The following is a 27,025-nucleotide window of genomic DNA, read 5'->3' on the forward strand; positions in this document are numbered from 1 at the left end:
GAATTAATACATATGGATATGTAAGATTAATTGTCTAATCAGAATGGCACTATGGATGTATTAATTTCATTTCATAGTAAAGTCCACATACTTTGAAAGAAGTTGAATACTGAAGAGAAAACAAAGGGCAATCACTTTTGCAAAAATAGTCCGATCAAAATGCTGCTCAGGGAAACACAACTAGATTTTCTCTGATCTCTGTAATATCAACTGGTCCCTATAGACAGGCTGTCTGTGGCCTGATCTCTCTGACATCACATCAACTGGTCCCTATAGACAGGGTGTCTGTGGCCTGATCTCTCTGACATCACATCAACTGGTCCCTATAGACAGGGTGTCTGGCCTGATCTCTGTAACATCACATCAACTGGTCCCTATAGACAGGGTGTCTGTGGCTTGATCTCTGTAACATCACATCAACTGGTCCCTATAGGCAGGTTTTCTGTGGCCGGATCTATGTAACATCACATCAACTGGTCCCTATAGACAGGTTGTCTGTGGCCTGATCTATGTAACATTACATCAACTGGTCCCTATAGACAGGTTGTCTGTGGTCTGATCTCTGTAACATCACATCAACTGGTCCCTATAGACAGGTTGTTTGTAACTTGATCTCTGTAACATCACATCAACTGGTCCCTATAGACAGGGTGTCTGTGACCTGATCTCTGTAACATCATGTCAACTGGTCCCTATAGACAGGGTGTCTGGCCTGATCTATGTAACATCACATCAACTGGTCCCTATAGACAGGTTTTCTGTGACCTGATCTCTGTAACATCACATCAACTGGTCCCTATAGACAGGGTGTCTGTGGCCTGATCTCTGTAACATCACATCAACTGGTCCCTATAGACAGGTTTTCTGTGACCTGATCTCTGTAACATCACATCAACTAGTCCCTATAGACAGGTTTTCTGTGACCTGATCTCTGTAATATCACATCAACTGGTCCCTATAGACAGGTTTTCTGTGACCTGATCTCTGTAACATCACATCAACTGGTCCCTATAGACAGGTTGTATGTGGCCTGATCTCTGTAACATCACATCAACTGGTCCCTATAGACAGGTTTTCTGTGACCTGATCTCTGTAACATCACATCAACTGGTCCCTATAGACAGGTTTTCTGTGACCTGATCTCTGTAACATCACATCAACTGGTCCCTATAGACAGGTTGTATGTGGCCTGATCTCTGTAACATCACATCAACTGGTCCCTATAGACAGGTTTTCTGTGACCTGATCTCTGTAACATCACATCAACTGGTCCCTATAGACAGGTTGTCTGTGGCCTGATCTATGTAACATCACATCAACTGGTCCCTATAGACGGGTTGTCTATGACCTCTCCTTTCTAACATCACATCAACTGGTCCCTATCAAGAGTTGTTAATATGTGGCCTGTTATGTCCACCGTGTAGAATGTAAACACATAGGGGTCTTTGTATAGGATAGACCATATCTGTTGATTTCTTTTCACCAATTTTGCTAAAAGTTCATTACCACAGGATTTTAATGCAATTAGAGTAAACAAGATGTAAAATATGTCTTCCGAAAAGTGATTGTGTTGATCAAAAGTTTGATAATGTATGGCTTACAAAAACCTCTCCAAAATAGGAAGAAAATGTTCAGATTGGACAGTTATTCATAATATACAGGTTCCAACTCAAAACAGGATTTTAAGAGCTGGGACCCATTAAACCAGCCAGTAATGAATTTGAGAAAGTGCCTGGTACACTGTAATGTCTAATCTTTTAAAATGTTAGCAATTTAATTAAAATATGATTGTCTGTACGCAGGATATCAAATTATGTTTGAAAACCATTCAGTAATGAATCCTGCTCCGTTGTTTGAAGGATATACACAATATCTACCTGATAAGGGAATTAGATGATTTCATTTTTTTATATTTAATGAAATATACATGGATAGAATAACAAATGCCTGATAAATCTGCAATTAAGTATAGGCTGTTGTATTAAACTGGCTTATCTGTATTCTACACAGCCCCTAACACAGAAATGCGCGTTATCAGTGCCTTGTAAATAGCCTGTGTGGACCCCCAACACAAATTGATATCTACATGTTTTGAAAGATATTGAACATATGGGAACGCACAATGGATTGTGTCCAAAATTTAACATGATTTTTTTTCTCTGTGGTCTGAATGGTATTGATTGTAGTTTGAACTGCTGCTACATCGGTGTGGCCATATCTGGAGCTGGACTTGTGTGACCAGGGTCTCTTGTGTTGCCTCCTAGCTAGCTGCTGCCTTCTACTGAAGCGCTGGCTGGAGAGATAGTTATTAAATTTATGTTGGTCAATATTCAAATTGATCCCAGCCAGTTCAAACCGCACATCAAACGAAAATATATGGTATCACTGTTACCTAGCAACCGACTGTTAAATTTATAATTTGCCGGTGGCATATTACTCCGACACAAGCTGGAGAGGTAAATTATTGGCACGAACAAACTTGTGAATCATCCATTTTTTTACCTTCTGGTCAAGAAAGCTTGAACCCTTTGGCTACGTCCATGGGGGCAGTCATGTTTGGTGGTGATAGCCATTTCACTGTGTTACAAGATATCACTAATAATTTTTAGTATTCATAAAAAGCATGAAATATTTATTTTTTTGAGCAGGCTGTTACAACTAGGGGAAAATATAACAGAAAAAAAAGACATAAAATTAAATTTGTTTTTGACCTAATGGCTAGCCATATTGTAGCCGAGGACAAGTAATTAGGTTTGCGTACTGTCTATCTCCCTGGGTAGACACATAGCAAAAACACATCAATTTAAAGCACGACTATTAACAAAATAAAAAATATATATCTATGGAGAGTCTGTGGAATAGTGTTCCCTAACATTTCCACTACCACAGTAAATTGCCAGGCAAGAGTTGATATCTTGGTTCTTAACCCCTGCCAGGGTTTTACATAGCTGTTGAATTTTGTACATTAGGTGTGGCGATTGTTGGACCTAATTGCTTTAATTGGCTGAGGAATTTTCCTGCTTTAATCAATAAAGTTCTCGGATCAATGGGATATCTGCTACCTTGGTTTTGTTCTGGAGATGAAGTCAGTTTAATATATCATCCACTTATAATGGAGTATTGAATTCTTCTTACACATGTGACTTTGAATGAAATAAAAAAGAAAAAATGATTCCTCATGCTTTTGGTAGGACGATAAATCAAAAGGCATTAGCAGCCTGGGCTTAGTGATTAGTGCCTATAAGACCCTGTGATTGATGGCTGGTTAGGGTTTGGAATAGCCAGTGGTCATCTCCTTGGTTCAACCTCTCTTGGCCTAGTCAGCAACCCCCTCCCCCCTACCCCCCTCTCCAAACCTCCCCCTACTAACCCTCTCAATCTCCGCCTTCTTCTACAAGGGTATGACAGGGATTAGGAGGAAAGTGACAGGCCGAATAAAAATCAAAAACAAAACAGCTAAACCAACACGGATATCAATATTTTATTGATGAATGGAGGGATCTAAATAAAATCCCAGTAATATTAGTTTGAGATTTCATATTTTGACTTACACTTTCCAGCAGGCACCCAAAGGACAGAGAAAACATCAGTCGGGCTGGTGTGTGCCTGACGGAGGAGGAAAGGCATCAATTAAGTTTGCCAGTTTACTTAAAAATTAATTTTTGCTGACACAAACCAATGAAGCTGTAGGGAGCCGCTGAGAGTTTTTATGAAGCACATTATGTGCAAGGATTGTCGTACCAATAAATCGCCACTAACAGGCTCATAATTTATATGAAAATTTATTGCCACATTGTGTAGGCAATGACAGAGGTACAAGATTGATAGAAAAAATTGTATAGCTGGCAAGATGGCTGTTACAAGTATATACAGAAAATAGGTTTGCTAGTGCTTGGATGACAGCTAACAAAAATTCTAAATTTAAATTTATTTTTATGTAGGGATGACTAATAAAATAGACGAATTGTCTTGACACGCTGACAGTTGAAATTTTAGCGATATTGTGTGTATCTTAGTCTTCATGGAACATTTTAAAAAAATAATTAATTGGTGGTTTGTTTTTATATGATATTATATTTAGATTTAATTGGTTGCTCACTTTAAGACCAAATATCCATGTATGGCGATACTGGTGTAGTGGTCTTGGAAGATTGACCAATTTTATAACCATCAGCAGAAAAAAACTGTGGCTCTGGACATTTATGTGCGTAATAATACTAAAATTCCTTCGTTAATGTTTAACATAGCATATATATTATTTAATTTCAAGTCTCTTTTGCAATGTTGAATAATTAATCATTTTTGACACTTTTGAAACTGAAGTCTTCTAAATGAAAAAGAGACAAATTCTTAAGCTAAAACATTTTAAAAAGCTATGAAATTGACAAAGTGGTAAAGTAGACGGTATTTATGTGATGTAGTTAAGTCTGACATCAGATGATTAATTGAGATCTGTGTCAGAGCTGCCCTCTGGTGGTAATAGATTGTAATTTTCTTGGTCAAGGGAGACAATCCAAACATTGGTGTGCATGAGATGTAAGCCCCTGTGTTGGGAGGACTTGGCAGTAAGCCCCACTCACTAGCCCAACACAAGCATTTCTACCAGAAGGCCAATACACCAGGTCCTGCAGTATAAAGAATTGTGGACTGGTTTTGAAAGTAAATGCTTGCTGACCTATAGTGACCTCTGCTGGTCCAAATTGTCTCTCTTCACATTTGTTTTAAATAAAATATTGCTGAGTGTCTGGAGATTGTGGTGAGCATTCCTGTGATACATCCTTTGTCAGCTTGAATTGTGGTGCTGTGCTCACAGGCTATAAAGAAACCAAGTAGATGGGAAATGCTTGGTGTCAACATTGTCTGCTTGGATAATTTTAGGGTAGAGGTCTGTGGAGTTTTAGTGTTCAAAGTTGGCACATACCGCATGTGTTGTGTATTATGACAGGCTGGAATGGAGACAGACAAAAGTTTGGTGAGTGAGAATCCTCCTCACCTACTTTTCTTTGCTCTATTTCTAGATATTGGCTGAGTAAGATTATACACACTTGGACTGGTAGACATGATCCTTAAACATCGACAAAAACAACAACAGATAATTAACTAATTAGCCACACTTTTTTCTCAAGAATCAACATCTGTCATATAAGAAACAATACCATTTTACACAGAACAAGAAAGACCCTTCATACAAAAAGCACCCAATAAATTTCTTAAATAAATGCAGCCTTCATACCAGGAGGACACCAAAAGCATAATCATAATAAAAACACATCCCTGACTCATAGGACCACATCCGTCACACCTGACCACACCCCTGACTCATCCATCACACCTGACCACACCCCTGACTCACAGGACCACATCCATCACACCTGACCACACCCCTGACTCATAGGACCGTATCCATCACACCTGACCACACCCCTGACTCACAGGACAACATCCATCACACTGACCACACCCCTGACTCACAGGACAACATCCATCACACCTGACCACACCCCTGACTCACAGGACAACATCCATCACACCTGACCACACCCCTGACTCATAGGACCACATCCATCACACCTGACCACACCCCTGACTCATAGGACCACATCCATCACACCTGACCACACCCCTGACTCACAAGACCACATCCATCACACCTGACCACACCCCTGACTCACAGGACCACATCCATCACACCTGACCACACCCCTGACTCACAGGACCACATCCATCACACCTGACCACACCCCTGACTCATAGGACAACATCCATCACACTGACCACACCCCTGACTTAAAGGACCACATCCATCACACCTGACCACACCCCTGACTCAAAGGACCACATCCATCACACCTGACCACACCCCTGACTCAAAGGACCACATCCATCACACCTGACCACACCCCTGACTCAAAGGACAACATCCATCACACCTGACCACAGCCCTGACTCAAAGGACCACATCCATCACACTGACCACACCCCTGACTCAAAGGACAACATCCATCACACTGACCACACCCCTGACTCAAAGGACAACATCCATCACACCTGACCACAGCCCTGACTTAAAGGACAACATACGTCACACTGACCACACCCCTGACTCAAAGGACAACATACATTACACCTGACCACACCCCTGACTCACAGGACAACATACATTACACCTGACCACACTCCTGACTCAAAGGACCACATCCATCACACTGACCACACCCCTGACTCATCCATCACACCTGACCACACCCCTGACTTAAAGGACCACATCCATCACACCTGACCACACCCCTGACTCAAAGGACCACATCCATCACACCTGACCACACCCCTGACTCACAGGACAACATCCATCACACCTGACCACACCCCTGACTCAAAGGACCACATCCATCACACCTGACCACACCCCTGACTCACAGGACAACATACATTACACCTGACCACACTCCTGACTCAAAGGACAACATCCATCACACTGACCACACCCCTGACTCATCCATCACACCTGACCACACCCCTGACTTAAAGGACCACATCCATCACACCTGACCACACCCCTGACTCAAAGGACCACATCCATCACACCTGACCACACCCCTGACTCACAGGACAACATCCATCACACCTGACCACACCCCTGACTCAAAGGACCACATCCATCACACCTGACCACACCCCTGACTCACAGGACAACATCCATCACACTGACCACACCCCTGACTCACAGGACAACATTCATCACACCTGACCACACCCCTGACTCAACGGACCATATCCATCACACCTGACCACACCCCTGACTCAAAGGACCACATCCATCACACCTGACCACACCCCTGACTCACAGGACCACATCCATCACACCTGACCACACCCCTGATTCATCCATCACACCTGACCACACCCCTGACTCAAAGGACAACATCCATCACACCTGACCACACCCCTGACTCAAAGGACCACATCCATCACACCTGACCACACCCCTGACTCAAAGGACCACATCCATCACACTGACCACACCCCTGACTCACTGGACCATATCCATCACACCTGACCACACCCCTGACTCAAAGGACCACATCCATCACACCTGACCACACCCCTGACTCAAAGGACCACATCCATCACACTGACCACACCCCTGACTCACAGGACCACATCCATCACACCTGACCACACCCCTGACTCACAGGACCACATCCATCACACTGACCACACCCCTGACTCAAAGGACCATATCCATCACACTGACCACACCCCTGACTCATCCATCACACCTGACCACACCCCTGACTCAAAGGACCACATCCATCACACCTGACCACACCCCTGACTCACAGGACCACATCCATCACACCTGACCACACCCCTGACTCATCCATCACACCTGACCACACCCCTGACTCAAAGGACCACATCCATCACACACCCTCACAGGACCTTCCTCCTCACTTTAGTTCTCAAAAAATCTAACGTATCGACATTAACACAATCTTACCTCAAGTGGTTTTATTCAATGTTACGTTTAATTTTTACTGTGAGACATTCCTTTCTGGTTTTTTTTTTTTTTTTTTTGAGGGGGGGGGGGTGGAGGAATTGTTTGAAATAATTTCTTTATTAACCTTTTTCCTGACAAGGAAACTTTGTACTAGAGTTGTGTCCCCTGAGTGTGCCTGTTGGGAGCCAGACACATGTCGCCATCAGTTGACTGCTGTCTATTTAGTTAAGTCCTCACTCTGATTAGGAAATGTTTAGAAACATTCAAATTGACTCGGCCAAATTGGTTTTGATTTCCAAAGTCCTGTTTCTACATGCTGGTTAATAACATGGAGCTTAGATGTTGGAACTGTATTTTTATTGTGTCCTGAATTATTTCTGTACTTCAAATGATGTCAAATCTTTGAGTGGTGCGGGTATTATGCAGGCCTCATCAACTCTTTAGGATGATGAGCTACACAATATTGTCTTATGATATGAGTTTTGAGGGTTATACAACATGCATATAGAATAAAAACTGTCATACTCTTACGTTATGGGGACTTTTGTATCCACAGTATGGGGTACTTCCCTCCGTGTGATATGGGGACGAGTCTCTTAGATGCCCAGATGGTTTAATCTATATCAAAGAGTTTCTAGAATTGTTAATGATTAATTGTGTTATTTTTTTGGTACTTTCACAGTACTTTTTCAAAAATGTAATATTTTCAAGGCCATTTGTCAAAGCTGGTCATGATTATTGCTGGAACTGTATCATTATGCTATAAAGGAATGGATTTTTTTAAAGGGTAAAAATTTGACATTGTTAGGGATATTATTGATTTATTAAAATTTTTATGGATGAAAAAATACATTTATCATAACTTTTCAAACTGTACTGCTGACGGAAATGCTGAGTTGTGAAATCACAAATGCTGTCATGCAGTTTTATAAGTCTGTGTCAGTGACATTCACATCTGGTGCCCACCGCCACAAACTTTCCTGTCAACAAATATTTAATCAAATGTTTCAACAAGAGGTTAACAGCTGATTTGCTGCTTATCTTCAAAAGTGAATACAAGGGAGTGTTAAAATTCAAAGCTGCTTACGTTCTACTACATTGGCATATTTTCTTGACCTTTCAAAGTTCTGTGAAAATTGTTCTACAGAGGGCGTCCCTGATTAGTCATTTTTGTTTTCAAACAAGAGTTCAAAGGTATTTTTTTAAGACAAAAAATTTCATTTAACTGAGCAGAAATGCCAGTCGGGCGTAATTGAAGTGATCTGTTACTTTGTGCAACAGTTATTTGCTCGTGTTTTTATTCTTATTTCTTTGTGAGACATATTGACCTATATGTACATATGAGAATAATCTTGGTCTCCTTGGTGTTTAGTCAGTATCAGTTTGACAAAGCTTTTTTTTGTGCAGATCTTATTTATTTAAAATTCTTTATCTTCTCTCTGGTATTTTCGAAGTCAATTTACTTTTTCAATTTCACAGTAAAGGTCGAGCTGTAATCGTACCCTTAAAGGGACGAAATAACAGCAGAGATATGGAGAGCATTTTAATTGATTCTGACTTCCAAGTAAATCCACTCTCTCAGTTTGTAAATTAAGGAAATATTTTCTTGGCCAAATAGGAGACATGCATTTGATAAGGATTGGAATAGTATTGGTATCACTTGCATCACAGATGGGATTCAGACCAATTATAATGATAGCTATGTATCTATTGACAAGACTCTGGCCGCTACAAGAACAGCCATGGTCTCTAACAGTGCATTCACTCAAACCTGTGTCATTTCAATTTGATATTCCAGATAGTGAATTTCAATTTCTGAAGATTTGACAGGAAGGGAGTCAATGTGGGTTGAAGTTCTGGCTGACTGTCTGGGGCTCTCTCCCCCCTCCTCATCTATTCCATATCCCCTTGCATTGATTTCTACAGATAAATTGTGACCATTCTCTTCTCAGCAACTTTCTCATAAACTTGCGTCTAAATTGCTAAAATTGCAGGATCTTTAATTTCTAAGAAAATTGGATATTTGATCTCAATCTGCCTTTATGGATTCAGGACTGTTAAGTATGCATTGGTATGACTGGGAGAAGTCCATCGCAGCCTAGAAGGCACAGTGTATAAAAGTGAAATAAGCCACAATGATAACATCAAATGAATACAAATCACTACCAATCGGCTTTGATTTCTTTTCATATAAAATTTGAAATTGCAATGTTGTAAAGGATGTTACGATTTCAGCCATAAAATGCATAAAGGCTGTTATTACTGTGTATTGCTAAATTACAGCTGGTGTTTGAAGCTTTCAAGAAAATTTATTTAAAGTGGAAATCGCAGTTGAAATTTGCCAGAGGTAGTTTTAACAGAGGAAATTACTGGGGTAGTGGCAGTTGTATTGTAACACAAACCACATCATAACACCAATTTGAATTCAGATCTCTTATCACAGAAACAACTAACTTGGCTGTTTCTACAATCTAGCATTGATTCATATGCTACTCAAAATTGAACTTTACGATTTATGTATTTTTTCTATACTTTTTTGTTTGAGACAGATCAATTCCGCCTAAAGGACAGGATGTAAAGGAAACTGAAAACCATTTACAATCCTAGAGAACATTATAGTATATGTGTCTACGGACCCCGAACAGGAAGCTACCGGAACCTTCAACAATAAACATGTAGTTTGAAATATAAATGTGGTAAAAAAAATCTTGTCAAAAACAAAGGAAATTACAACAACTGATGTAAATAATTATGATTTATAATCAATCATTTTTAAAACCCTTTTCAAAAGGTTGAGGTTGGGTTGCACTTGATGTTGACTGAAATGTGATTTCCCAGAGGAAATAAAACATAGCACACCAGCTTGCAGACACCCCTAACAGAAAAAAAAAAACATTAACAGGTATTATGTAGCCATTTCTTGAACTGATCTTGTCAAAATGTTCAATTTCACTTATTAAGAAGACGTTTCACACTGCACATTAAGACAGTATAAGAGGTAGAGTACAAACAGATTGGATTAGAAGTCGGGGCATGACTCTCATATTTCATGCCGGACCTGTTAATGGGTGTGTCATCCTCCTCACGGACAGTGGGGAGATTCGGAGAGATAGGACGGCCATCTACCAACACCCCAATGTTGTTACACGGCACCAAATTTAATGGAAAGGAGACCAATTGTAATAAAATATAGAACAAATCTAATCGCTGTCAGCCCCCAGTCTACATCACAAAATGTGTGTACTTTAATGTAACCTGGGCTCCACTATTTCTGATCACCTTCCAGCATTGATTTTTTAATCTCTTTGACTACTTCTGTAGATAACTTTTAGATTTGTTTTGTTTTTTTGAAAATCTTTATCATCTGCCATCAGTATTGACCTTTCTCCAAACTAGAACGTATTGTCTTTTGCCAATAACGATTTCCAGGGTTTAACTTAGCTATCCATACCCTAGGATTTTCTGCAAAACCACATTACAGATTTTAAGAAAAGATTCATTGCTTCGTTCCAATGATTTGTCGATTTTGTAGATGGCTTTTGATAGCAGTTAATGACTGATATTTTGTCTAAAACTGATACATTTAATCACAATTCAATACCGGTGTCATTACATGTAGCTCCATTTACACTTATGTGCAATAATGCAGTGGTATTGTTACACCCCTACTTTATTGAGATTACTTCTCAAGTTTAAAGGTCAAAGGTCAAGGTCATTGTACCTGTAAATGTTAAATTGGTTTCTTAATAACAACTTTATTAAACACCAACCAATCTAATTAAGACTATGACCACTACTTAGACAATGCTACTTTAAGTGATGGTTTCAACTGCTTATGAATATGTCAGATTGAAGTTCAAGGACACATATATTGCTATAAATAGAAAATTGGTTTCCATACCAATAACTCTTTTTAAATTCTGTTGATCAATTAAACTTAAACTGGCATTTCTTTATTAAAGATTACATCTTTGAATTAATGTTTTCAAGTTCGAAGGTCAGATTCTTGTAAAGGTCACACGTACCATAAAAATAAGATTGACCTCAATACAATACCTGTAGCTATAGTTCTCAATGGTACTCAAAATTTATAGTCTTCTTAGTTTTTAAGTCCAAAGGTCAAATGGAAAGGTCAGTCTCCTTAAGTTAACACTCCTCAAATACAAAAATCAATTCAAGCCATTTCAGGATTCTGTGACTCATTTGGAGATTGAACTACACTATGTAAAAGAATTTCTGGTCAAGAATTTCTGTTTTTCAGTATGGGGAATAATATGAGGAACAAGAGATATACTGAAAATAATCTAATAGAGACAATTAGTTCATATTGTTATAGACAATTGTGGTCTGGTTGGTATTGTTATAGAGGCAATTGTGGTCTGGTTGGTATTGTTATAGACAATTGTGGTCTGGTTGGTATTGTTATAGAGACAATTGTGGTCTGGTTGGTATTGTTATAGGCAATTGTGGTCTGGTTGGTATTGTTATAGAGACAATTGTGGTCTGGTTGGTATTGTTATAGAGACAATTGTGGTCTGGTTGGTATTGTTATAGAGACAATTGTGATCTGGTTTGTATTGTTATAGAGACAATTGTGGTCTGGTTGGTATTGTTATAGAGACAATTGTAGTCTGGTTGGTATTGTTATAGAGACAATTGTGGTCTGGTTGGTATTGTTATAGAGACAATTGTGATCTGGTTTGTATTGTTATAGAGACAATTGTGATCTGGTTTGTATTGTTATAGAGACAATTGTGATCTGGTTTGTATTGTTATAGAGACAATTGTGGTCTGGTTGGTATTGTTATAGAGACAATTGTGGTCTGGTTGGTATTGTTATAGAGACAATTGTGGTCTGGTTGGTATTGTTATAGAGACAATTGTGGTCTGGTTGGTATTGTTATAGAGACAGTTGTGGTCTGGTTGGTATTGTTATAGAGACAATTGTGATCTGGTTTGTATTGTTATAGAGACAATTGTGGTCTGGTTGGTATTGTTATAGAGACAATTGTGATCTGGTTTGTATTGTTATAGAGACAATTGTGATCTGGTTTGTATTGTTATAGAGACAATTGTGGTCTGGTTGGTATTGTTATAGAGACAATTGTGGTCTGGTTGGTATTGCTATAGGCAATTGTGGTCTGGTTGGTATTGTTATAGAGACACTTGTGGTCTGGTTGGTATTGCTATAGGCAATTGTGGTCTGGTTGGTATTGTTATAGGCAATTGTGGTCTGGTTGGTATTGTTATAGAGACAATTGTGGTCTGGTTGGTATTGTTATAGAGACAATTGTGGTCTGGTTGGTATTGTTATAGAGACAATTGTGATCTGGTTGGTATTGTTATAGAGACAATTGTGGTCTGGTTGGTATTGTTATAGAGACAATTGTGATCTGGTTGGTATTGTTATAGAGACAATTGTGGTCTGGTTGGTATTGTTATAGAGACAATTGTGGTCTGGTTGGTATTGTTATAGAGACAATTGTGGTCTGGTTGGTATTGTTATAGAGACAATTGTGGTCTGGTTGGTATTGTTATAGAGACAGTTGTGGTCTGGTTGGTATTGTTATAGAGACAATTGTGGTCTGGTTGGTATTGTTATAGAGACAATTGTGGTCTGGTTGGTATTGTTATAGAGACAATTGTGATCTGGTTTGTATTGTTATAGAGGCAATTGTGATCTGGTTGGTATTGTTATAGAGACAGTTGTGGTCTGGTTGGTATTGTTATAGAGACAATTGTGGTCTGGTTGGTATTGTTATAGAGACAATTGTGATCTGGTTTGTATTATTATAGAGACAATTGTGGTCTGGTTGGTATTGTTATAGAGACAATTGTGGTCTGGTTGGTATTGTTATAGAGACAATTGTGATCTGGTTTGTATTGTTATAGAGACAATTGTGATCTGGTTTGTATTGTTATAGAGACAATTGTGGTCTGGTTGGTATTGTTATAGAGACAATTGTGGTCTGGTTGGTATTGTTAAAAAGACAATTGTGGTCTGGTTGGTATTGTTATAGAGACAATTGTGGTCTGGTTGGTATTGCTATAGGCAATTGTGGTCTGGTTGGTATTGTTATAGGCAATTGTGGTCTGGTTGGTATTGTTATAGAGACAATTGTGGTCTGGTTGGTATTGTTATAGAGACAATTGTGGTCTGGTTGGTACTGTTATAGACAATTGTGGTCTGGTTGGTATTGTTATAGAGACAATTGTGGTCTGGTTGGTATTGTTATAGAGACAATTGTGGTCTGGTTGGTATTGTTATAGACAATTGTGGTCTGGTTGGTATTGTTATAGAGACAATTGTGGTCTGGTTGGTATTGTTAAAAAGACAATTGTGGTCTGGTTGGTATTGTTATAGAGACAATTGTGGTCTGGTTGGTATTGCTATAGGCAATTGTGGTCTGGTTGGTATTGTTATAGGCAATTGTGGTCTGGTTGGTATTGTTATAGAGACAATTGTGGTCTGGTTGGTATTGTTATAGAGACAATTGTGATCTGGTTTGTATTGTTATAGAGACAATTGTGGTCTGGTTGGTATTGTTATAGAGACAATTGTGGTCTGGTTGGTACTGTTATAGACAATTGTGGTCTGGTTGGTATTGTTATAGAGACAATTGTGGTCTGGTTGGTATTGTTAAAAAGACAATTGTGGTCTGGTTGGTATTGTTATAGAGACAATTGTGGTCTGGTTGGTATTGTTATAGAGACAATTGTGGTCTGGTTGGTACTGTTATAGACAATTGTGGTCTGGTTTGAATTGTTATACAGACAATTGTGGTCTGGTTGGTATTGTTATAGAGACAATTGTGGTCTGGTTGGTATTGTTATAGAGACAATTGTGATCTGGTTTGTATTGTTATAGAGACAATTGTGGTCTGGTTGGTATTGTTATAGAGACAATTGTGGTCTGGTTGGTATTGTTATAGAGACAATTGTGGTCTGGTTGGTACTGTTATAGACAATTGTGGTCTGGTTTGAATTGTTATACAGACAATTGTGGTCTGGTTGGTATTGTTATAGAGACAATTGTGGTCTGGTTGGTATTGTTATAGAGACAATTGTGGTCTGGTTGGTATTGTTATAGAGACAATTTTGGTCCAGCTATATTGGTAGCGAAGTTTGCATTACTTTTAAATTTATTTTTTTTCGTAAAAAAAAAAAAATATTTACATTGAACAAAACCCCCTCTTAGCACCAAGTATAATATAAAGGCCTAGTATATTTATTATGTTTTTTTTTCCAAAACAGGGTTTATTTTCTTATTGTTTGTTGGTTGGAGCTGATCTTTGTCCAGAAAGATACTAGATTATGCAGTTTTGGGTCAAACTTGTCTTGAATGTATCAGTTTGGAGAGTGTCTGCACCATCCACTGCCATCAGCTGGCAGTATGGTTCTAAGACGTGGATGGTAGGGCATAAATTGGTCCGGTTTTATTCTTTGTTTTATGACAGATGTTTTTGGGAAGACTCTATTTCAAGGCCAGATATCAATCATAGAACTTGCTGCATTCCTGAAGGCTTAAAATAGAGTTGTCTTTACTGTCTGTCCACACATAGTTGAACAACACTACACCACACTCAATCATACCGACTAGACATCAGATCCTACTCAGGTTAAATTTAATTCAATTTAATCTATCAAACTTCATCTATAGAGAACAAGACCCTTCCATACAAATGGAGGTTTGCTTCTCTTTGAAATACAACTCTCCTCTTTTACAGACAAATGCTTTGATTGAAATAGGCTTAGACATATGTATTGTTTATGTCGAGTGTTTTGTTCATAGATCTAATCATTAATACAAATAATGTTTGAGTGGTGATTGATTGGCCTTTTTAGGGAGGTATATAAGTCAGGATGACCTCTAGGGAGGTATATAAGTCAGGATGACCTCTGTAGGGAGGTATATAAGTCAGGGTGACCTCTGTAGGGAGGTATATAGGTCACAGTGACCTCTGTAGGGAGGTTTATAAGTAACGTTACCTCTGTAGGAAATGATATAAGTCAGGGTGACCTCTGTAGAGAGTTATATAAGTCAGGGTGACCCCTGTACGAAGTTATTTAAGTCCGAGTGACCTCTGTAGAGAGTGATGTAAGTCAGGGTGACCTCTGATGGGAGGTATATTAATCATGGTGACCTCTGAAGGGAGTTATATAAGTCAGGATGACCTCAGTTATATAAGTCAGGGTGACATGTGTAGAGAGTGATATATGTCAGGGTGACCTCTGTAGGGAGGTAAATAAGTCAGGGTGACCTCTGTAGGGAGGTATATAAGTCAGGGTGACATGTGTAGGGAGGTATACAGTTCACAGTGACCTCTGTAGGGAGGTAAATAAGTCAGGGTGACCTCTGTAGGGAGGTATATAAGTCAGGGTAACCTCTGTAGGGAGGTATATAGTTCACAGTGACCTCTGTAGGGAGGTTTATAAGTCATGTTACCTCTGTAGGAAATGATATAAGTCAGGGTGACCTCTGTAGAGAGTAATATAAGTCAGGGTGACCCCTGTACGAAGTTATATAAGTCAGAGTGACCTCTGTAGAGAGTGATGTAAGTCAGGGTGACCTCTGATGGGAGGTATATTAATCATGGTGACCTATGAAGGGAGTTATATAAGTCAGGATGACCTCAGTTATATAAGTCAGGGTGACATGTGTAGAGAGTGATATATGTCAGGGTGACCTCTGTAGGGAGGTAAATAAGTCAGGGTGACCTTTGTAAGGAGGTATATAAGTAAGGGTGACCTCTGTAGAGAGGTATATAAGTAAGGGTGACCTCTGTAGGGAGGTATATGAGTCAGAGTGACCTGTAGGGAGGTATATAAGTCAGGGTGACCCCTGTACGACGTTATATAAGTCAGAGTGACCTCTGTAGAGAGTGATGTAAGTCAGGGTGACCTCTGTTGGGAGGTATATTAATCATGGTGACCTCTGTAGGGAGGTATATAAGTCAGGGTAACCTCTGTAGGGAGGTATATAAGTAAGGGTGACCTCTGTAAGGAGGTATATAAGTAAGGGTGACCTCTGTAGGGAGGTATATAAGTAAGGGTAACCTCTGTAGGGAGGTATATAAGTAAGGGTGACCTCTGTAAGGAGGTATATAAGTAAGGGTGACCTCTGTAGGGAGGTATATAAGTCAGGGTAACCTCTGTAGGGAGGTATACAAGTCATTGTGACCTCTGTAGGGAGGTATATAAGTCATTGTGACCTCTGTAGGGAGGTATATAAGTAAGGGTGACCTCTGTAGGAAGGTATATAAGTCATTATGACCTCTGTAGGGAGGTATATATATAAGGGTGATCTACTTTACTTTGATAGGGAAGTGCACAATTTGATGATATTGTGACTTTGAATTTCTTGTTTGAAATCTTTCATGAAATAAAACATATTGGTTCTATAATGTAGGACATATACATACACAGAATTCTTTAGATAGTAGTTCTTCATTCTTGAAATAGGTCATGTAAATTAGTGGCTCTCCCTGTAAGAGTCATGATGCCCACTTAACCATGGAGATAACATAATGTTCAGTTAAGGTCACAAAGGTCATCGGAACAATATTCCGCCCAGAGACCTAAATCTGCTGGACCAGTGGACTCCATGGCAGGAAATAAAATTACGTCTTTGGAATGTTTTGTGAAACTGACAGGGGATCAGTGAAAACTGCAATGACAATGCCAGCCATTATTTTGTATTAGTCCAGATAAATGGTTCTGGATGGAAATATCGGCTCTGGTATTCAAATTTGTGAATGTATGATCATGTATCTGCCTGGAATCACCGACATCACCGCTTCCCTTTAGTAGGTATAATTAACTGTTCATGTAAAACGAAGATCCTATTATGATATACTGGTTTTGAAGATTTTACATTGACATCTAAAAAGCAGGTCAAATAAATTGTAATGCAACTGTTATGTGGATATCAACTAGGAACCTTATAGAAATCTGGAAATAGCTACTACTCTAATTAAAGGCAAGAATGGTCATAGTCCCCTAGTATAGACAGGAGTGGTCATAGTCCCCAGTATAGACAGGAGTGGTCATAGTCCCCAGTATAGACAGGAGTGGTCATAGTCCCCAGTATAGGCCAGGAGTGGTCATAGTCCCCAGTATAGGCCAGGAGGGTCATAGTCCCCAGTATAGACAGGAGTGGTCATAGTCCCCAGTATAGACAGGAGTGGTCATAGTCCCCAGTATAGACAGGAGTGGTCATAGTCCCCAGTATAGACAGGAGTGGTCATAGTCCCAGTATAGACAGGAGTGGTCATAGTCCCCAGTATAGACAGGAGTGGTCATAGTCCCCAGTATAGGCCAGGAGTGGTCATAGTCCCCAGTATAGACAGGAGTGGTCATAGTCCCCAGTATAGACAGGAGTGGTCATAGTCCCCAGTATAGACAGGAGTGGTCATAGTCCCCAGTATAGACAGGAGTGGTCATAGTCCCCAGTATAGACAGGAGTGGTCATAGTCCCCAGTATAGACAGGAGTGGTCATAGTCCCCAGTATAGACAGGAGTGGTCATAGTCCCCAGTATAGACAGGAGTGGTCATAGTCCCCAGTATAGACCAGGAGTGGTCATAGTCCCCAGTATAGACAGGAGTGGTCATAGTCCCCAGTATAGACAGGAGTGGTCATAGTCCCCAGTATAGACAGGAGTGGTCATAGTCCCAGTATAGACCAGGAGTGGTCATAGTCCCCAGTATAGACAGGAGTGGTCATAGTCCCCAGTATAGACAGGAGTGGTCATAGTCCCAGTATAGACAGGAGTGGTCATAGTCCCCAGTATAGACCAGGAGTGGTCATAGTCCCCAGTATAGACAGGAGTGGTCATAGTCCCCAGTATAGACAGGAGTGGTCATAGTCCCCAGTATAGACAGGAGTGGTCATAGTCCCCAGTATAGACCAGGAGTGGTCATAGTCCCCAGTATAGACAGGAGTGGTCATAGTCCCCAGTATAGACAGGAGTGGTCATAGTCCCCAGTATAGGCCAGGAGTGGTCATAGTCCCCAGTATAGACAGGAGTGGTCATAGTCCCCAGTATAGACAGGAGTGGTCATAGTCCCCAGTATAGACAGGAGTGGTCATAGTCCCCAGTATAGACCAGGAGTGGTCATAGTCCCCTAGTATAGACAGGAGTGGTCATAGTCCCCAGTATAGACAGGAGTGGTCATAGTCCCCAGTATAGACAGGAGTGGTCATAGTCCCCAGTATAGACAGGAGTGGTCATAGTCCCCAGTATAGACAGGAGTGGTCATAGTCCCCAGTATAGGCCAGGAGTGGCCATAGTCCCCAGTATAGACAGGAGTGGTCATAGTCCCCAGTATAGACAGGAGTGGTCATAGTCCCCAGTATAGACAGGAGTGGTCATAGTCCCCAGTATAGACAGGAGTGGTCATAGTCCCCAGTATAGACAGGAGTGGTCATAGTCCCCAGTATAGACAGGAGTGGTCATAGTCCCCAGTATAGACAGGAGTGGTCATAGTCCCCAGTATAGACAGGAGTGGTCATAGTCCCCAGTATAGACAGGAGTGGCCATAGTCCCCAGTATAGGCCAGGAGTGGTCATAGTCCCCAGTATAGACAGGAGTGGTCATAGTCCCCAGTATAGGCCAGGAGTGGTCATAGTCCCCAGTATAGACAGGAGTGGTCATAGTCCCCAGTATAGACAGGAGTGGTCATAGTCCCCAGTATAGACAGGAGTGGTCATAGTCCCCAGTATAGACAGGAGTGGCCATAGTCCCCAGTATAGACCAGGAGTGGTCATAGTCCCCAGTATAGACAGGAGTGGTCATAGTCCCCAGTATAGACAGGAGTGGTCATAGTCCCCAGTATAGACCAGGAGTGGTCATAGTCCCCAGTATAGACAGGAGTGGTCATAGTCCCCAGTATAGACAGGAGTGGTCATAGTCCCCAGTATAGACAGGAGTGGTCATAGTCCCCAGTATAGACAGGAGTGGTCATAGTCCCCAGTATAGACAGGAGTGGTCATAGTCCCCAGTATAGACAGGAGTGGTCATAGTCCCCAGTATAGGTCAGGAGGGTCATAGTCCCCAGTATAGACAGGAGTGGTCATAGTCCCCAGTATAGACAGGAGTGGTCATAGTCCCCAGTATAGACAGGAGTGGTCATAGTCCCCAGTATAGACAGGAGTGGTCATAGTCCCCCAGTATAGACCAGGAGTGGTCATAGTCCCCAGTATAGACAGGAGTGGTCATAGTCCCCAGTATAGACAGGAGTGGTCATAGTCCCCAGTATAGACAGGAGTGGTCATAGTCCCCAGTATAGACAGGAGTGGTCATAGTCCCCAGTATAGACCAGGAGTGGTCATAGTCCCCAGTATAGACAGGAGTGGTCATAGTCCCCAGTATAGACAATGAGTGGTCATAGTCCCCAGTATAGACAGGAGTGGTCATAGTCCCCAGTATAGACAGGAGTGGTCATAGTCCCCAGTATAGACCAGGAGTGGTCATAGTCCCAGTATAGACAGGAGTGGTCAGTCCCCAGTATAGACAGGAGTGGTCATAGTCCCCAGTATAGACCAGGAGTGGTCATAGTCCCCATTATAGGACCAGGGTGGTCATAGTCCCAAGTATAGACAGGAGTGGTCATAGTCCCCCAGTATAGACAGGAGTGGTCATAGTCCCCAGTATAGACAGGAGTGGTCATAGTCCCCAGTATAGACCAGGAGTGGCCATAGTCCCCAGTATAGACCAGGAGTGGTCATAGTCCCCAGTATAGACAGGAGTGGTCATAGTCCCCAGTATAGACCAGGAGTGGTCATAGTCCCCAGTATAGACCAGGAGTGGTCATAGTCCCCAGTATAGACAGGAGTGGTCATAGTCCCCAGTATAGACAGGAGTGGTCATAGTCCCCAGTATAGACAGGAGTGGTCATAGTCCCCAGTATAGACAGGAGTGGTCATAGTCCCCAGTATAGACAGGAGTAGGTCATAGTCCCCAGTATAGACAGGAGTGGTCCATAGTCCCAGTATAGCAGGAGTGGTCATAGTCCCCAGTATAGACAGGAGTGGTCATAGTCCCCAGTATAGGACAGGAGTGGTCATAGTCCCCAGTATAGACAGGAGTGGTCATAGTCCCCAGTATAGACAGGAGTGGTCATAGTCCCAGTATAGCCAGGAGTGGTCCTAGTCCCCAGTATAGACAGGAGTGGTCATAGTCCCCAGTATAGACAGGAAGTGGTCATAGGTCCCCAGTATAGACAGAGAGGTGCAGTAGCCCCAGTATAGACAGGAGTGGTCATAGTCCCCAGTATAGACAGGAGTGGTCATAGTCCCCAGTATAGACAGGAGTGGTCATAGTCCCCAGTATAGACAGGAGTGGTCATAGTCCCCAGTATAGACAGGAGTGGTCATAGTCCCCAGTATAGACAGGAGTGGTCATAGTCCCCAGTATAGACAGGAGTGGTCATAGTCCCTAGTATAGACAGGAGTGGTCATAGTCCCTAGTATAGGCCAGGAGTGGTCATAGTCCCCAGTATAGACAGGAGTGGTCATAGTCCCCAGTATAGACAGGGGTGGTCATAGTCCCCAGTATAGACAGGAGTGGTCATAGTCCCCAGTATAGACAGGAGTGGTCATAGTCCCCAGTATAGACAGGAGTGGTCATAGTCCCCAGTATAGACAGGAGTGGTCATAGTCCCTAGTATAGACAGGAGTGGTCATAGTCCCCAGTATAGACCAGGAGTGGTCATAGTCCCCAGTATAGACCAGGAGTGGTCATAGTCCCCAGTATAGACAGGAGTGGTCATAGTCCCCAGTATAGACAGGAGTGGTCATAGTCCCCAGTATAGACAGGAGTGGTTATAGTCCCCAGTATAGACAGGAGTGGTCATAGTCCCCAGTATAGACAGGAGTGGTCATAGTCCCCAGTATAGACAGGAGTGGTCATAGTCCCCAGTATAGACAGGAGTGGTCATAGTCCCCGGTATAGACAGGAGTGGTCATAGTCCCCAGTATAGGCCCGGAGGGACATAGTCCCAAGTATAGGCCAGGAGGGTCATAGTCCCCAGTATAGGCCAGGAGGGTCATAGTCCCCAGTATAGGCCAGGAGTGGTCATAGTCCCCAGTATAGGCCAGGAGTGGCCATAGTCCCCAGTATAGACAGGAGTGGTCATAGTCCCCAGTATAGACAGGAGTGGTCATAGTCCCTAGTATAGACAGGAGTGGTCATAGTCCCTAGTATAGGCCAGGAGTGGTCATAGTCCCCAGTATAGACCAGGAGTGGTCATAGTCCCTAGTATAGACAGGAGTGGTCATAGTCCCCAGTATAGACAGGAGTGGTCATAGTCCCCAGTATAGACAGGAGTGGTCATAGTCCCCAGTATAGACAATGAGTGGTTAAAGAATGTATTCTATATCCGTATGTTTACCAATATCAGTGGATATTTTTGTGAGCATATTTATTATTAACATTTTTAGGTCACATGAGACTAAGTGACCTATTCTAATCGCCTTTTGTCCATCGTCGTCCGTTGTCAATCATGCTGTGTGCGTTGTTTGGTGTGCATCGTCTTGATCGTAACAATTTACATTTTTGACTTCTCAAAAACTGCTGAACCAAATTCAGTGAAGCTTTTGTGGCCAAACGTTGAACAAAAAATTGTGAATTATATGTTCCCCATCCACTCCACCTGTGCCTATATGATGTCGTAATTTTGAAAACATAAATATGCACTCGAGCAATCTGGGTGAACCAGACGCTTGATATGCTCTTGGTGGGGAATGCATAAATGTTTTATGTATTTATCGTCTCAAAAATAATGAATATGCAGCTGAATTGTTATATTTTTCAATATTTACACTTAGAAAACAAAAATCGAAAGCAGTTGATCGAATAATTTTAAAATTTCTACTATAAACTAAAAAAAATTTAAGGAAAAATACAAAGATTGCCGAGTGACCCCGAGTATAGCGCTGTATGTATCTTTTTCAAATCGAATCTTGATATACTGGTATACCGATAATACTTAGGGCTCCACTCGTATCTCATACTGGTACCAGAGGACAAAAGACTTTCAGTAAATAATTTGAAATAAAAAAGGTTCCAACTCCATATTTAAAGACTTTGATGTTCCACATATTCTGTAGTAGATATTATAGGGACTTGTGACTTCTGGTGAACTTGGAATCAAAAGAGTGTAATCTAATTAGGTTTGGCAGACTCCAGTAATATAAACGACTAATGACTTAGGGAAACAGTAGACTTTCTTTGTTTGAAAACATAATGTGTTAAATATAACAAAGCCCTCATATCTTTGATATCTACCATCATTCAATATGAGCAAGTACATGAAAGAAAAGCGTATTTTTCAAGGACTTAACAGAATTTTATTAACCTTTCTGTAGAGATTTCAGTAATGACATTGTGAAAACACTTAGTAACGGTTACGTTGAAAAATATATCATTACTTTTTTTTGTAGTGTTGAAATTCAAAGTGATTTATTGGCGCGTGGTTTGACTGCAGGTCTGGGAATATCCTATTGTCTTGTGACATATTTAGATTGTTGATATAATTTTCAGAACCAAGAAGATAATATTGACATTAATTTTGATGTTAGCTTTGATGAATTGGTTGAAAGTTTGCATAGTGTAGGATTTCCCTTTAAACTTCAATCAATTCATTGATTTCCAAACGATGAAAATTTGACTTGCAAATCCATACAATTATTTTATTGCTTCAAATTTATTTACATTTTGGTGATGTTGTAAACACAAAGAAAAGCCATTCAAACAATGTTGTGTCCATTTTAAATCCCCATTTGGGTTGGTGTAGTATGTTTGGACACCGTCTCGGGGTCCCTGTGGCACTGTACCGATGGATGATTTTTTATTCTCTACTAATTTGAGATTTCTCATTATCAACCCAAGAGTAAACACACTGACAGTGCCGGGGCATTGTTACTGAGAATGTCATCAGCCGATCAGAAACGTTAGCTTCTCCTCCGAGGATTTCTTCACCGCAATACACTCGTCAATAAACGCCATTTGTAAAAGCTTTTAAACTGCCTGATGCTGTTATTTTTGCCTATTAAACTTCACAATTTCCAAGTTTTACAATGGAATACTGATGTTAATTCTCTTTAATCCCAGCAAGAGATGAAGTTTAGCTAGCAGCCTCCCTGGGGTCAGAGTCTGCAACACTCATGTAATCAGGCTTGTAATGTTATATTTGTGTCAATTGAAAGTAAAAGAGAAGTGAGTGTTGATACATAGGAACAGGGTGATGGCGTTGGTGATCTCTGGGGTATGGACGTTATTCTCTGACGTAGGGGGCAGGGATGAGGGCATCAATGTATATCTTGTAATCTCTGGGGAAGGGGGTAGTAGGGCAGGGGTATAAATATATTTCTGATGATCTCTGGGGCAGGGGGCTGAAGGGTAGGGCTATAGATATATTTCTGATGATCTCTGGGGCAGGGGGCTGAAGGGTAGGGGTATAAATATATTTCTGATGATCTCTGGGGCAGGGGGCTGAAGGGTAGGGCTATAAATATATTTCTGATGATCTCTGGGGCAGGGGGCTGAAGGGTAGGGGTATAGATATATTTCTGATGATCTCTGGGGCAGGGGGCTGAAGGGTAGGGGTATAGATATATTTCTGATGATCTCTGGGGCAGGGAGCTGAAGGGTAGGGGTATAAATATATTTCTGATGATCTCTGGGGCAGGGGGCTGAAGGGTAGGGGTATAGATATATTTCTGATGATCTCTGGGGCAGGGGGCTGAAGGGTAGGGGTATAAATATATTTCTGATGATCTCTGGGGCAGGGAGCTGAAGGGTAGGGCTATAGATATATTTCTGATGATCTCTGGGGCAGGGGGCTGAAGGGTAGGGGTATAAATATATTTCTGATGATCTCTGGGGCAGGGAGCTGAAGGGTAGGGCTATAGATATATTTCTGATGATCTCTGGGGCAGGGGGCTGAAGGGTAGGGGTATAAATATATTTCTGATGATCTCTGGGGCAGGGGGCTGAAGGATGGGGGTTAAGATGTATATCTAGTGATATCTAGGATGGGGGCAGTAGGGCAGGGTATACATGTATATCTAGTGATCTCTGGGGCAGGGGGCTGAAGGGTAGGGGTTAAGATGTATATCTAGTGATATCTAGGATGGGGGCAGTAGGGCAGGGTATACATGTATATCTAGTGATCTCTGGGGCAGGGGGCTGAAGGATGGGGGTTAAGATGTATATCTAGTGATATCTAGGATGGGGGCAGTAGGGCAGGGTATACATGTATATCTAGTGATCTCTGGGGCAGGGGGCTGAAGCTACCCTTCCTTTAGGGGGCAGTGGGGGTATGTGTAAAGACGTATATCTGGTGATCTATGGGAGTAGGGGTCATGGGTAAAGACATACATCTGATGAGCTCTGGGGAAGGGGATAGTGGGGGTATGTGTAAAGACATATATCTGGTGATCTATGGGAAAAGGGGGCAGGGGTATAAATGAATGACTCAATGATTGAGAGCGGGAGTACTATTGATTTGAAGGTTCGGGGTGGGGTACTGTTAATCTGAAGTGAAGGGGTAGATTGTCTGCCATTGCTTCTCTGTAAATGGAGGAGGAAATGGTAATTAATAGCTGCTGCTTGTATGGCTGTTGTCTGTCACTAGTTGCTCCTGTAAGGGAAACATTAGCTATTGGTGTTAACAAGTTAGAGATTTGATTACATAAACAAGGTGACAAGGGAATCAGGCCCCTGCTGTCTCCTGCTCTACAGACAACAAGCGCATCAAATGAATGGATTTTAACTGAGTGTTTTAAAGTATTTTACACATCAATACATGGCAATACATGGAGCAGGCAATGGGACTAAGGCAATGTTTGAGATAGTGGTGAGGAATGGAACTGATAGAATAACAAGTCTTTAGAGGAGAGATGTTGACAATTATAGAATGGAGGACTGGTCTTTAGAGGAGAGATGTAGACAATTATAGAATGGAGGATTGGTCTTTGGAGGAGAGATGTTGACAATTATAGAATGGAGAATTGGTCTTTAGAGGAGAGATGTTGACAATGAAAGACTGGGTGACTTGTCTTTACAGGAGAGATGTTGACAATTATAGAATGGAGAATTGGTCTTTAGAGGAGAGATGTTGACAATTATAGAATGGAGGATTGGTCTTTAGAGGAGAGATGTTGACAATTATAGAATGGAGGATTGGTCTTTAGAGGAGAGATGTAGACAATTATAGAATGGAGGATTGGTCTTTAGAGGAGAGATGTTGACAATTATAGAATGGAGGATTGGTCTTAAGAGGAGAGATGTTGACAATTATAGAATGGAGGACTGGTCTTTAGAGGAGAGAAGTAGACAATTATAGAATGGAGGGTTGGTTTTTAGAGGAGAGATGTAGACAATTATAGAATGGAGGACTGGTCTTTAGAGGAGAGATGTTGACAATTATAGAATGGAGGATTGGTCTTTAGAGGAGAGATGTTGACAATTATAGAATGAAGGATTGGTCTTTAGAGGAGAGATGTAGACAATTATAGAATGGAGGACTGGTCTTTAGAGGAGAGATGTTGACAATTATAGAATGGAGGATTGGTCTTTAGAGGAGAGATGTTGACAATTATAGAATGGAGGATTGGTCTTTAGAGGAGAGATGTTGACAATTATAGAATGGAGGATTGGTCTTTAGAGGAGAGATGTAGACAATTATAGAATGGAGGATTGGTCTTTAGAGGAGAGATGTAGACAATTATAGAATGTAGGACTGGTCTTTAGAGGAGAGATGTAGACAATTATAGAATGGAGGATTGGTCTTTAGAGGAGGGATGCTGACAATTATAGAATGGAGGATTGGTCTTTAGAGGAGGGATGCTGACAATTATAGAATGGAGGATTGGTCTTTAGAGGAGAGATGTTGACAATTATAGAATGGAGGACTGGTCTTTAGAGGAGAGATGTAGACAATTATAGAATGGAGGACTGGTCTTTAGAGGAGAGATGTTGACAATTATAGAATGGAGGACTGGTCTTTAGAGGAGAGATGTTGACAATTATAGAATGGAGGATTGGTCTTTAGAGGAGGGATGCTGACAATTATAGAATGGAGGATTGGTCTTTAGAGGAGAGATGTTGACAATTATAGAATGGAGGACTGGTCTTTAGAGGAGAGATGTTGACAATTATAGAATGGAGGACTGGTCTTTAGAGGAGAGATGTTGACAATTATAGAATGGAGGATTGGTCTTTAGAGGAGAGATGTAGACAATGAAAGACTGGGTGACTTGTCTTTAGAGGAGAGATGTAGACAATTATAGAATGGAGGAATGGTCTTTAGAGGACAGATGTTGCCAATTATAGAATGGATGACTGGTCTTTACAGAAGAGATGTTGACAATTATAGAATGGAGGACTGGTCTTTAGAGGAGAGATGTTGACAATTATAGAATGGAGGATTGGTCTTTAGAGGAGAGATGTTGACAATTATAGAATGGAGGACTGGTCTTTAGAGGAGAGATGTTGATAATTATAGAATGAAGGATTGGT

At 41.2% G+C, this 27,025-nt stretch overlaps 1 long non-coding RNA gene across 1 annotated transcript; it reads right to left on the reverse strand.

Annotated features, from left to right (window-relative positions):
• Nucleotides 1–5,482: 5,482 nt before the first annotated feature.
• Nucleotides 5,483–7,177, reverse strand: LOC117325993. Its single transcript, XR_004532406.1, has 4 exons — nt 6,895–7,177; nt 6,506–6,625; nt 6,237–6,356; nt 5,483–5,531 (listed from the first exon to the last, which is right to left on the reverse strand). It is a non-coding gene; the product is annotated as an uncharacterized LOC117325993 (long non-coding RNA).
• Between the last annotated feature and the right edge of the window lie 19,848 nt (nt 7,178–27,025).

The sequence above is a fragment of the Pecten maximus genome, chromosome 4 (genome assembly GCF_902652985.1).
Source record: "Pecten maximus chromosome 4, xPecMax1.1, whole genome shotgun sequence".
In the NCBI taxonomy this organism is placed as follows: domain Eukaryota; kingdom Metazoa; phylum Mollusca; class Bivalvia; order Pectinida; family Pectinidae; genus Pecten; species Pecten maximus.